Source organism: Chelon labrosus (genome assembly GCF_963514085.1).
Source record: "Chelon labrosus genome assembly, chromosome: 9".
In the NCBI taxonomy this organism is placed as follows: Eukaryota; Metazoa; Chordata; class Actinopteri; order Mugiliformes; family Mugilidae; genus Chelon; species Chelon labrosus.
Genome location: NC_140359.1, coordinates 18,916,988 through 18,929,378, shown reverse-complemented (window position 1 = coordinate 18,929,378; position 12,391 = coordinate 18,916,988).

The following is a 12,391-nucleotide window of genomic DNA, read 5'->3' as shown; positions in this document are numbered from 1 at the left end:
GCAAGATTTTGTTGTTGAAGTGCAACCTGTTTTTGTAATATTTGTAATATATAATACACGAGGAAGTCATATGCATGAAATGCTTGCCACGCATGTGGTAACATCAGTGAGTCAAGAGATCAGCACTGCTGGTTAAATATCTGAGTCTAGAAGCCGTCAAGCAATGCACTGACAATTAAACAAGCAGGTAACTCAGTGGATGTAGTAAACTCAAAGTCATAACATTTGGGAGGAATTTCAAGGACAGTGTCCACATGGAGTCTTGTGAACTTGATAAGCTCAACCCCATTTGTATTGTGTTTGTGTATTGGTGCTGAGAAAGAGAACATTTCCCATGTTTACATCTTTGCGCAAGGCCTGTGTCTGAAAAGTTCAGAATAAGAATTTTGCAATTACCGACAACTCCACTGTAGCCTTGGTCCTGGCAGCCACATAGATACAGAACCACACAGACACTTTGTCAGGAATCATCATGTAACACCAAGCAACACTAGCCACCCTTGTCCCATGTGGCCATTACTTAACACTTTTGGTTAGCATGCGCGCGTGCGCACACGCACACACAAACACAAGCACAAATACGCGGTGACATTCACACATGCCCAAACACACCAGTTCACAGATGCATGCTGCACACACATCCACAGCATGTCCTTGTCCCTTAATCTTGCTTTTTTTTCTTTCACTGAGACCCAGACACACAAAACACAGAGGCACAGTGATTGCATTTTCACTCATCTACATTTGAAGGGGAGATGTTATATATATATTTACTAAATAGTTTACTGCCATAAAGCTGAGGAAATTGCCAAAAAGATATGCCCAAGACAGAGATTTAACTTCACATAACTGTGTCTTGAACAAAACCGAAAACCCATAGATAACAGGAATGAACACTTTAAGACTGAGCACTGCTTACTGCAAGCACATTTTACTGCCAACTTTAATTGCAGACTTCAGGACTTTTACATACACACACACATACACAGTGTCAGTCACTCCCACTAACCCCACTCCCCTGCCCTTGCTGACTGCTCTCTCCTCTTATCCAGATGGAGTAACATGTAATTACAAGGAGTTAAGCTCCCAGAATCCTCTCTGACTCTTCAGAGAGCTTGAAAAGAGTGTGCTTGTCTATTCAATCCACTGTCTAAAGGCCACACACTTTGTTCTCAGTCCTTTCTTTCTTTTTTATCTGACTTTTGCACACCTTCCCACAGCACAATTTCAAGATTATGACGACCTTCCTAATATTGTGTAGGTCTCCCTTGTGCCACTAAAACTGTAATCAGAGAATGGACATGGGCCTTCTGAGGGTGTCCTGTGGTGTCTGGCAACAGAATATTGTTAGTGGGGGGCCTTTGGGTCCTATGGGTTGAGGGGAGGGGCCTTTGTGGATCAGGCTTGTTCCAGTGCATCCCACAGATACTTGATCAGTTTGGGATCTAGTTAATTTGGAGGCCAGGTCAACACCTTGTGCTGTTTTTCATGTTTTTTTTTTTGTTTTTTTTAATTGTTCCTAAACCGTTTTTGTGTGTGTGCCTGTACCAGGCTGCATCCTGCTGGGGATGGCTACTGCCATCAAGGAGTGTCATTGCTATGGGGTGGGGGTGCCTGGTCTGGTCTAGGTGGGTGCTACATGTCTAAGTAACATCCACATGAATACCAGGTCCAAAAGATTCCCAGCAGAACATTGTACTGTCACAAGATGGTCAATGTTATTTTCTTCACCTGTCAGTGGTCATAATGTTATGCCTGAGCAGTGTACACTCACTAGTCAGTTCACTGGGTGCACTCTAATATAACAGTCCTGTGCTTTTAGCTGCATGAATGTTATGGTATTAAGCATTTGTTTAAAGTTACTGAGAGAACTACTGATTCTGTGTTTTCATTGTGGAGGCTCTGGTTGTAGTAGTACTTTTGTATGGTATTATGTTAAAGTGACACTATTATTTTGACAACCCCATTTCAGTCAGTGCATGGGCTACGCCAAAAAACAAACACATTATATTTAATTCAATCCAGTTTATTAGCACCACAAAGTAGAACCTCCAAAATGATCATACAATTGAATTACCATCCTTATGAGGCTGTTTCACCATAAACAGAACATTATAATACTCATTAAGAAGGATTTAGTGCTAGACTGTTATAGTAGAATGCATTCATTTTCACTAGTGTACCTAATATTTTGTCAAGTTTGTGTATTTCAGGAAGTTTAATAGAAAACTTCCTGAAATGTGTACAACATGTGTATTTGTCAGGTCAGTGGTCCTTGACTTAATCAGTGGCTTTCTGATGGGGTGAACTTTCCAGCACTTGCCACAGGGTTCAGGACAACAAGCCCCCGTGTGTCGTCTAGCCAGCTGCACTCCACGCTTTAATGAGGACACATGTAGCTGGGTAAACAGAGATGGGAGCTAGATGATGGGTTGAGGGTACGGAGGCGGCTCTCTCTCTGTAGTGCGTGGGTAAACACGATGGGGAAGCAGGCCTGAATAATGCAGGCTACATCAGGCATGGTCGCGGACAAATATTTACAAACCCAAGCTGACTCATTAAGCAAAGAAACTGGTAAAATTATACAACTATGCGTAATCTGTTCCAGGGATATTTAGCAAAAACAAACAAGCAAAGAAAAAAAAGTATTTTGCTGTGTTTCAACTGTATTTTAGGCATTATGTCTTCAAAAGTTCACACTCTGGCATGCCGCTAACACTGAGTCTTGGATTCAGCATGCAGATCAGACACTTCTGGGTAGATGATGCAACGTGTGTTAGATTTTTGCAATGATTTTATGAAACCTGCATGCCCTGATGCTTCAGGGTTTATGGATCCTTTCTCTGCAAAACTCTTTTGATCCTGCCACGCTGGCTCACAGAGATGATGCCATATTCCACCGAGGGACTGGAGTAATTTAATTTTGCGTGCTGTGCACAGAACGAAATCAGCCTGTGTTAACAAAATTGCCAGTTGCAGCCAATGAATAAGCACGACAGACTGTAGAGAATACAACAATAACAGAAAAAGTGACAAGGTGAATAAAAAACACACACTTCGCTGCTGGATGCAGTGAAGTGCAAGTGCAAGAACATTACACCCCCTCCCCCCCCTTCTCACTTCTCTCCGTTTCTCTCTCTCCTTCATAGTTATGCTCGATGACTCAGAGTGCACCGGAAGCTCAACGGGATACTGAGGGATAATGAGGAGAACAACGACGGTTAGTAAGTTCTGCTTCAGGCACTTGCGATTTCACTGAACTCTATGGCCGGACGTGTCAGGAAAAGAGTAAAAAAACACATTATTTATTATGATAAGTGTTTGGAACATAAAATACACACATGCAGCACATTGGCAAATGCATACACCTTTGTTTTTTTGTTTTTGTACTCCTCGTCCAACAAGGGACTACAGCTACAGCAGGAGCTTCGTGAGGCTGCCCTCACAAAGAACAGCAGTGCTTTAAACTAAATGGTAACACATTCATAAAGGATTTTCTCAAAGGGACATTTGTTAGATTGGTGGAAAAAAGTAGAACTGTAAAACTCTCAAAATTATGAGCAGAACGTGAAGATAGAGATCTGATGTTGGCATGCTGATCAGCCAACGCCTGCCCGTCATGTCATGTAATGGCATTTTGCCAGAGATGGGGAAGCAGATGTTGCGGCGCCGCCCAGAAACTGCAATTTAATATTGTTCTTTCCCCGCCTGTTTCATCGAGGACGCACTGGGAGGCAACTAGTGAGGAATCTGCAGCCAGGTATCTCAGAATGCATCTGTCCTCCCATGTCCACCTGTCCAAGTTCGAAGTTTGCGTGCTTGGTATTGATAAACGCCCCATAGTTTTTCCGAAATAAGGATCCACTGTATCCACCTGAAGGATATACCATCTAACATCATGTCAGTCATGAAAAAACGGCAAATGCATGAAGTCTGAAGCTTTAGGCAAATGACCTTCAAAAAGCAGAACTGACTATGGTTTGCTTTCCTTCTAGCATGGACCTCTGCCCTCTCTGAGGCTTTACAATTTCCATATTTTACCCTGATCAAGATACCAGATGGCAAGTTACCCAACAGGGGGATCGAGCATAGTAGGACCACATTTCACAGCAATATATATAGTAGCCCACGGTTGTCAAGAACTATCAACCTGGACCACAGTGGTGAACTGATAAACCAACCAACCAACCAAACACCAGGCCTTTATCTTAGCTGTGCTAATAGAAACTGACCTTCAAGTTAATGATTGCTGATGTCACGACAGTTTCACGTGATGGTTACCCTAACCCTAACCCTAGCCACATCATCCCGCAGGTGCTACGGCGGCTTTCCTGGGGGAGTGGTCATGTTTATGACTTTCACTGTGTTTTGCTTCACATCATTGTTTTGCTCCTCCAGCTGCACACAGTGGGAACCAAGGCCTGCGAAGTCCTCCCCTTCCTCTCCTCCCGCCCTCTCTCTATTCGCCATCCCCATCCCCCTTCCTCTATGTTCAAAACATCCCTGGAAGATTGTTTTTTTTTTTGCCTGTAAGAGTTACCTCATCTATTGTTAATGCTGCAACACTTGCTTAACTCACTGAGACACTGGATGACGTCTACCTTGAGCTGTACACAGTGTTTGTTGACAGAAACACAATAATGCCTGCAACACGTGAATTATTACCACTTCAACACTGGACAGTAGGTTAAGCCAAACTCTGTGTGAAGATATTTATGCCAGGAGATAATCCAGAGGCATTTATATATTCAAAAAGATAGGAATTACCTGCTTGCAAATTTAACCTCAGATGTCGCTCTCTTGAGAGGAACAGTTTCCAGAACGAAACAAATCCTCATCCTGTTTTGTTTCAGACCTCTCTGACCTCAGCTGTTGCAGACGTACGTAAGGGAAGTGGAAGTAACAAAGAGATTTAGCAACTGTGTACATTTTGTGGGATGAACGTTATTCGGAGACTGACCGAAATGTCAGCTACAGTTTGTAAAATTGGTAGCCTGTGATTGCTAACAGGTCTGTGTGTAGAATTTGCAAGTTTTCTCCACGTAAGCTCTCATTTTCAGTTGACCAATAGTGCAAATGTCAGTCTGGGTGAGACTTCTACCGCTTGCACTGTTTAATACGCTGTCTACCATGTGCCCAAGCATTGCACCTACAGTATAATTGCTGGTATAGACCTAAGTCCCTAGACTCTGACTAACAATCAGTGGATGAAACATTTTTTTTTCCCAGTTACCACAGAGGGGATATTTCCACCATCTAGGATCCAGGTTGCACACAGTTGGGAAACTCGCTCTGAGGACTTGAAGGCTAATTGTTGTTTTGAGACAGGCTAATTACATCCCAGACCAATCTGTGCTGCGGCATGAACCCGATACCGTATCTTATCTCACTGTGTGTTGGATGGCCAAAATAGTACATTTCCTAAAACCTCACATAACGGTGGTTGTGCACGCCAGAAGCACATTCACAGTATGAAGTTTTGATAGCTGAGCAGGGCCCCACCTTGTTTACTGTTGTCATATAATCACTTGCTGGCAATGGTAAACATACCCTGCGGCGGAAAGAATAATACAGTGCAGTAAAAATGCATTTAAATCTAGCCATCCGCCTGTTGCTCCATCAGACTCTTTCTTTTGATGCAAACTGTGGAGCTGTACTTGAAGTAGTTATGCGGCTCTTGTGTTCTTTTTCCTACAAGCCTGAACATTCATAATGAGGCCTTTTTTTCTTTTAACTAGCTAAAAATAGAAAACAATTTTCTTTGTGTAATTTCAAAGCTCTACACTCGAACAATTTTCCACAGAAACTGAATTCCGCGCACAGGCGTGGAGTCATTTCGGACACAGCTTATGAATGTCGGTACACGCTTCCTGTTATAACAAGTAGTTCTGCATTCTGCAACCTAAGGAATGTTGCGCCACTGTATGTACTGGAATGACACAATCTTCATGCCATGCAGAGGTGACTCTGCATCAAGTTACTCAATGGCATGAGGGCGGTGAACCTGATGCTCATTCAAAGAGCAGAAAGGTATTTTTAATTTTGCATGGGAAATTACACAACCCTATCTGCATTACTAAAGGTGATGTTTGTATATTTTATGACATGACAGTATTTTTATTTACTTGCTGATGCTTCAGGCGCTATGTTAATGCTGACTAAACTATTCTCAAGCATGCCGTTATCTAAGCATGTCCTTGAGGTTTAAGGTGTCTTCACTCTCCCACTGATTATTTCCGGCTGTCGTGTTCAGCGAAAACTGGTGACGACATGAAGGGCCTTTACAAACACTGGCTCTCTCCAAAGACATACACAGGTGTGGAAACTGCGTATTCACACATATGGCGGTTGTGCAAGCCAGAAGCACATTCACGGGGACATTCCCACACAAGTGCGAAAAATCCTCACAAGTGTTTCGGAGAATATGGAGTCATGTTTGAGATACGCCAGACGTGGAGACCCGTAGTTTTTTAAAAATGGGATTAATTTTTCTGTATGCATAGGTTTTCTTTGCAAAGAGCAACACATGCTTAAAGGCAAGACTTTAAACTTTGTTAAAGTTTATATTCCACAAAAATTTAAATGCTACTTCCCCCCAAGAGCTGGTGGTACTCCCTACTTTCCTGTCAATGACTCTGAGCTGACAATTTGGGTGATTTGCTGCGAATTCAGGTTTATTTCTTCACTTTAATGACTCAAAATTGGTTGTTTTTCACATCCAGATGTCCTTATTTTCCTTTCTACGGTGCAGGTGAACATTCTCCTCCATTAGAACGTTTCCTGTCGCTCACCCATTCACCTTGCGGGAGAGGCTTCCTCTCGAGCTGTTTAAGGGGGAGGCTTCACCACCCTCAGTGTTCACGGGATCCCGGGCGATGATTCACTTGGCTTGCATGGTCTCGAGCTAGTTATCCTCGCCTCTCTCTGCCTGATGCGAGAAACATTTCGCACTCCTCCTCCTCTTCCCCCTTAGTCAGAGAGCGTTCCTATTTTTTTTTGTTCTTTTTTTTTTTTCCAGTGAGTCACAAGCAAACGCACAGATATAGATGGCCTGTGTGGGCAGATGGTGCCCCCCGTGCTTAACTGCTGTTATTGCATCTACGAGGCTCATCCACCCATCTTTGGAGACTATGAAAAAAAAAAAGAAAACTCCCCCACATTGTGCTCATTGTTAGAGAAATATGTTTCTCATGAATTGTCTGCAGTATGAAGTTTTGATGTTCTCAAAGAGCATCTGTTAATAAAAATACTTTACATGTTGAATCCCTACATACCAGTACACTGATTTAACTTCTTAAACAATGTGGACTGATCCCTTTACTATTCACTATGGGTGATGTGGCATAAATCGAGGCTTTGTCGCATGGGATCAAGCTTACTGGAGATTCTGCTTTGTCTCAGGTGGAATCAGTTTTTCATAGTTCTGAGGTTTCTTTGTTGGTCCACCCGTCCCTTGCACACACAAAGCTCATATAGCATCCACGCTCATGGAAAATGTACAGGCACACACCCCTGACGACCATACAGACACACACATGCCCCTTTGTACTCCACAGTGAGATACGATGAGGACTTAATGTACGAAACTACACATTAATACTTCACACCCAATCCGGCTTCACCGTTGAACTTGACAGGGCCGAGGCTCTAAAGCGAGGAAAGGGTGGAACCCTCCAACTGGAGGAGGTGCAAGAGGCATCCTTCTTTAAAGGAAACACATGGAAGGTGTTGAAGAGGAAACCAGCTTCTCCGGAGAGTAAAACAAAGGATGCGGAGAGGAAGTCTAATTAATTGCAGGAATGTGAGGGGTTTATTTGCATTCTTTCAGACGGCTCGAACACGACATGTTCCTTTTGAGTTTGCGAAAAAGCGGTGTTTGAGGAATATTAAATAGCATGTGGCAAGATTTTTACTCAGAAGCAAAGAAAAGTGAAGAGAACACTTGATTAGATTACTCATTGGCATTGCTCATCATTTAATACTTGCCAGTAAGAGCTGCCTAATTTGAACAGTCTACAACACCGTTCGTTCTTTGTTGCGGTTTAAATATGAATCTGAGGAAAAGGGTTATTTTGAGTCGTGATGGTTTATATTTAATGAGCCTGGTTGTATTTCGTCAGCCTTAGAAACTGACGTGGGCAGACAGGAAGTTCCATCTTGCTAACCATATATTTCTACTTTAGATTTAAAATGTTCTTTAAATAAGACTTGCATAATATGTCAAATTGCCAAGATAGAAAATGGGTACATTCACTTTAAAGCTTATTTATTAGGACACGAGTGATCAGACGGTGAGAGGTGTGACAGAATAGTGCCAGTGTTAATTAACATCAAACCACCTACTGAAGTTTTCAATGGGGGTCATTAAAATGATGTAAAATTTGTCTCATGCCTCTTGGTATGTTTTCATGGGCTCCCTCCAGATCCTTCATTTTCCTCCCACACTCAGATCAGAAGGAGTGCCGTGTAAAGAGCCCACAGGTAAATTACAGGGTGTATGTCGGCCTGATGGATTAACAACATGTCCAGGGTATTTTCCAGACTCCCACCCAGTTTCCTGTGACCTTGAGGAAAGTGGGCCAAGTGAGGACCAATATCAGAGCAATTACTGATGTCAGTCATGGGAATTGGTTCCAGTAAGATCCAGCATACAGTGGGCATTTCCATCTAATTGTTGCATGAAATGCAGAAGGTTAGCTACAGGATGGCGTGTCACGCGTTCTGCTTGGATGAGTTTTGCTCAGACACGTAAAGCCAACAAGATGCATTTGTCCTTTGTGACAGTTTTATTAAATATTGCATATGATCTACTGTTTGTGTGCTCTATGTCAACACAATCCGCAATAAATGAAACGTGCCAAATAGCCAAGGGATTATCAGAATAGCAGCACAGAAACAATAACCGGCTCAGATAAGATGTCCAACCAGCGGTATTATCTATGATGTTTTGAACATGCAGCGACCCCTCGGTAAAATCAAGGTCATCGGGTGTTTTCTCACGGTCGCCTTTGTGCTTTGCTATAGGCAAGAGTCTCAGGTTCCTTGTCATTCTCACGCTGTGAAAGAAACAACATATAGGGTGGCATAGAATTAAGCACTGTTGGATAAATCAGGGGTGCAAATTAAAATCGGAGAATAAATTAATTTTTAAGATTTCCATCTGATTATTCAGTATAATCATGGGTTAATGTGTCGTACAATAACGACAGACATTTCTTGTGACTGAACTTCCACCTATATGTTGTAATATCCTTCGAGTAATACTTGCACACGTACACCTTATGCACAAGCAGGAAAGCCTACATGCTCATGGCTTCATCCCATAATCCCCGGGGGTCATCTTCACATCAGAGAGGGTCATCCTGAACCCTGGCCGAGGGGAAGCGCGAGGGAAGAGGATGTGTGTTTACAGTTTTGTGTGTGCGCGTGTTTAAGTGTGTGTGTTTGTGATTCAAAAAGCCCTTTAGTTCGCAGTGCTGGGAACAGCTGCAGGCAGGACTTCCTGTTCTGCACAGGAAACAAAATGGCGGGGAATGGGAGGTCTGGAACAATGCTGTGAAAGTCAGCCACCACCCAGGTTACGGGGTGAAGCGCTTGTGAATCACAGAGCAGAGAGGTGAGCGGAGCACGTCCCATTAGAGCGGCATAACCTCATGATGGACCACCTTACCCCCCATGGCCTTTGTTCAGCATTCAAAGCTGGCTGTTTCCATTGCATGTAAACATTAAAGTAAAAGTGAAACAGTCAAACTAAAACTTAATTTTTTACACTCGTATCTATTGTACGTTGTGTGATAGATGGTTAAAATCATGCATTTTGGAAAATAAGCATAACATGAAATAAAAATAAAAGCAATTATGTTCGACTATGTTGATATAATTTAGATTTAGATAGTCGAAATGGGAACTCAGGTATCTGTCTGTCTATCTATCTCTGCACATTAAAGAATAACAATGCCTAACTAATAATAGCTGACATAATAATGATGAGAAAGAGAAAACGGTCACATACATTTGCTAACAACTTCCTTTCACTGCCTCTTTGTGTCACAGAGAATTCAGGCTCTCTGCCAAGACGACTTTTGTCATGAGCATTCTCACGTTTCAAAACTGATCAGAATAGCACGGCGGATGGAAGTTTACGGTCTTTGTTTTCAGGATGTCACACAGGCACTATTTTTAGTCTCTTTGGGATATAACAATCTGCCTTGTGTCTGTAACCCTCGTGGATACGGGACCGTCTTCCCTATCTGCCAATTTTCTCCGACTGGAACACCAAATAATTAACTGTTGAATTTGAATCCAAAGCATAATTAGAGTCTTTTATATCCAGTGCTGCGTTAGTGACGGTGTGGAGGAAGTGATTGTGGCAGTGGGGAGTTGAGATAAAGAAAATGCAGTATGTAGGCCAAGTTGCTGCACAGAAAGCTGAGCTATTACGTAATGTAACACTAAATGCTACTCCACCAGAGAGTTTTAGTTTTTTTAGTTTTTTTAGTTTTCCAATCTAACCACCTACGCTCTCTTGATAATGTCCTCAAAAATAGAGACGTGATAAGATCACAAGTGGAAAACTCAGGGGGTGGTCACACATTTGGAAGAGTGTCTTCAAAGACTCTCTATTCTTGAGAGTTATCAATGAGTTGTCACTTACAAAAATAGAACTGCACTCTTTGTTAGAATTTCTCTTTCTTCACACAGTCTTAAAAGCTTAGAGATGATCGACTGGTTTCGTTCTCACAGATCTTGAGCCGCAGTCTAGGGATCATCTTCCTCTTTGTGGTTTTACCAAATTTAAAGCACAATATCTTTTTTTTTTTTTTTTAAAAAAAAGGTACTAGGACCTAATATTGTGTGTCCTGTGGTGTCTGGCAACAGAAAGTTGTTAGTGGGGGCCTTTGGGTCCTATGGGTTGAGGGGAGGGGGCTCTGTGGATCATCCCACAGATACTTGATCAGATTGGGATCTAGTGAATTTGGATGCCAGGTCAACACCTTGTGCTGTTTTTCATGTTTTTTGAGTTGCTCCTTAATCATTTTTGTGTGTGTGCCTGTGTCAGGCTGCATCCTGCTGGGGATGGCTGCTGCCATCAAGGAGTGTCATTGCTATGGGGTGGGGGTGCCTGGTCTGGTCTAGGTGGGTGGTACATGTCTAAGTAACAGAACCTTGTATTGTCACAAGATGGTCAGTGTTGTGGCTGATCAGTGTATGTGTACTGCAGTGTTGTCTCCCATGAGATATGTTTGTAAGTGAAATAATGAAACAGCACAAAAAAGTGCTGCACTGTCTCCCTCGGTTGAGAAACCCGTGGGATAAAATTTTTCAGGTGAGGAGAATTAGTTATAGACACGTTTTTTTTTTTTTTTTTGGTCCGTTATCACAATTCACAGATGGCTCCTACTTCTAGGCACACACCTGTGGGTACAACTTCACTTTCTTTACATAACTGGCCCAGATAAAAAGATGGTGAAAGGCAGCCCCATTCATTTATGTCATGTGCCACTCTGAAGATAGGAGCGATTCTTTCTGATTCCTCCAAAGTCAATTTAATACATTTTTCATATGTAACTGATAAGATAATAAAGAAAATTAATAATTTCAGGGTGTTATATCATCTAAGTTTATTTAAGGAAAAGTCCTCCCCCAGCTTGGCTTTCATCCCTTAATCTTAATTTATACACAGAGAACCATAGCCAGATGGACAAACCTCAAAAGTTACAGCTAGCCAGAACTAATTGGGCCAAAATTAGGTCCTATTATTTTCTTCCAAGTTCAGCTTGCATAACTTCATCCTAAATTTGTTTCATGGGTAGGTTTAGATAATCAATTAATTCCTCAGTGGACTGATCTTATGACTAAAAAGTTCATTGCGATCGTACAGTACAAACTTAAAGACTTTTGTTTCGTGCACAGTTATGGTAATGAGTTCATCACGGTCACGGATGCAAAGCAGCAATAAATACTTTTAGTAAAGAAATGTGGACGTGCAATTATGTGTGCGTGCCTGCGAGAATACATTCGGGGAAAGTAATTAGCATCAGAGTCTCATAATGCTGCTGGAAGCAAAACAAATCAAACAGAACAAGAACAGAAAAGTAAAGCAGGCTGTAAAACCAAAATGATGCTGCAAACTGCTCATGTAGCTAAGAACAACTGCAGAGCTGAGTGATCATCCCCTGTGGGTCCATCACTACAAACAACCCTTTACACATTACACAGTATTTTTCCCCCCTGTTTGTAACATAGAAATATTGATTAGTGCTGCTTTTGGTTGTTAAGTGTTACAAAGCAGAAGTGCATTGAGTCTGAGGTTTTTCCTCTTTATCTAGCCACAGTCTTAAGACAGGACTTTACTTTAAAGTGTTTATATACTGAGCATGTACCTGCATGT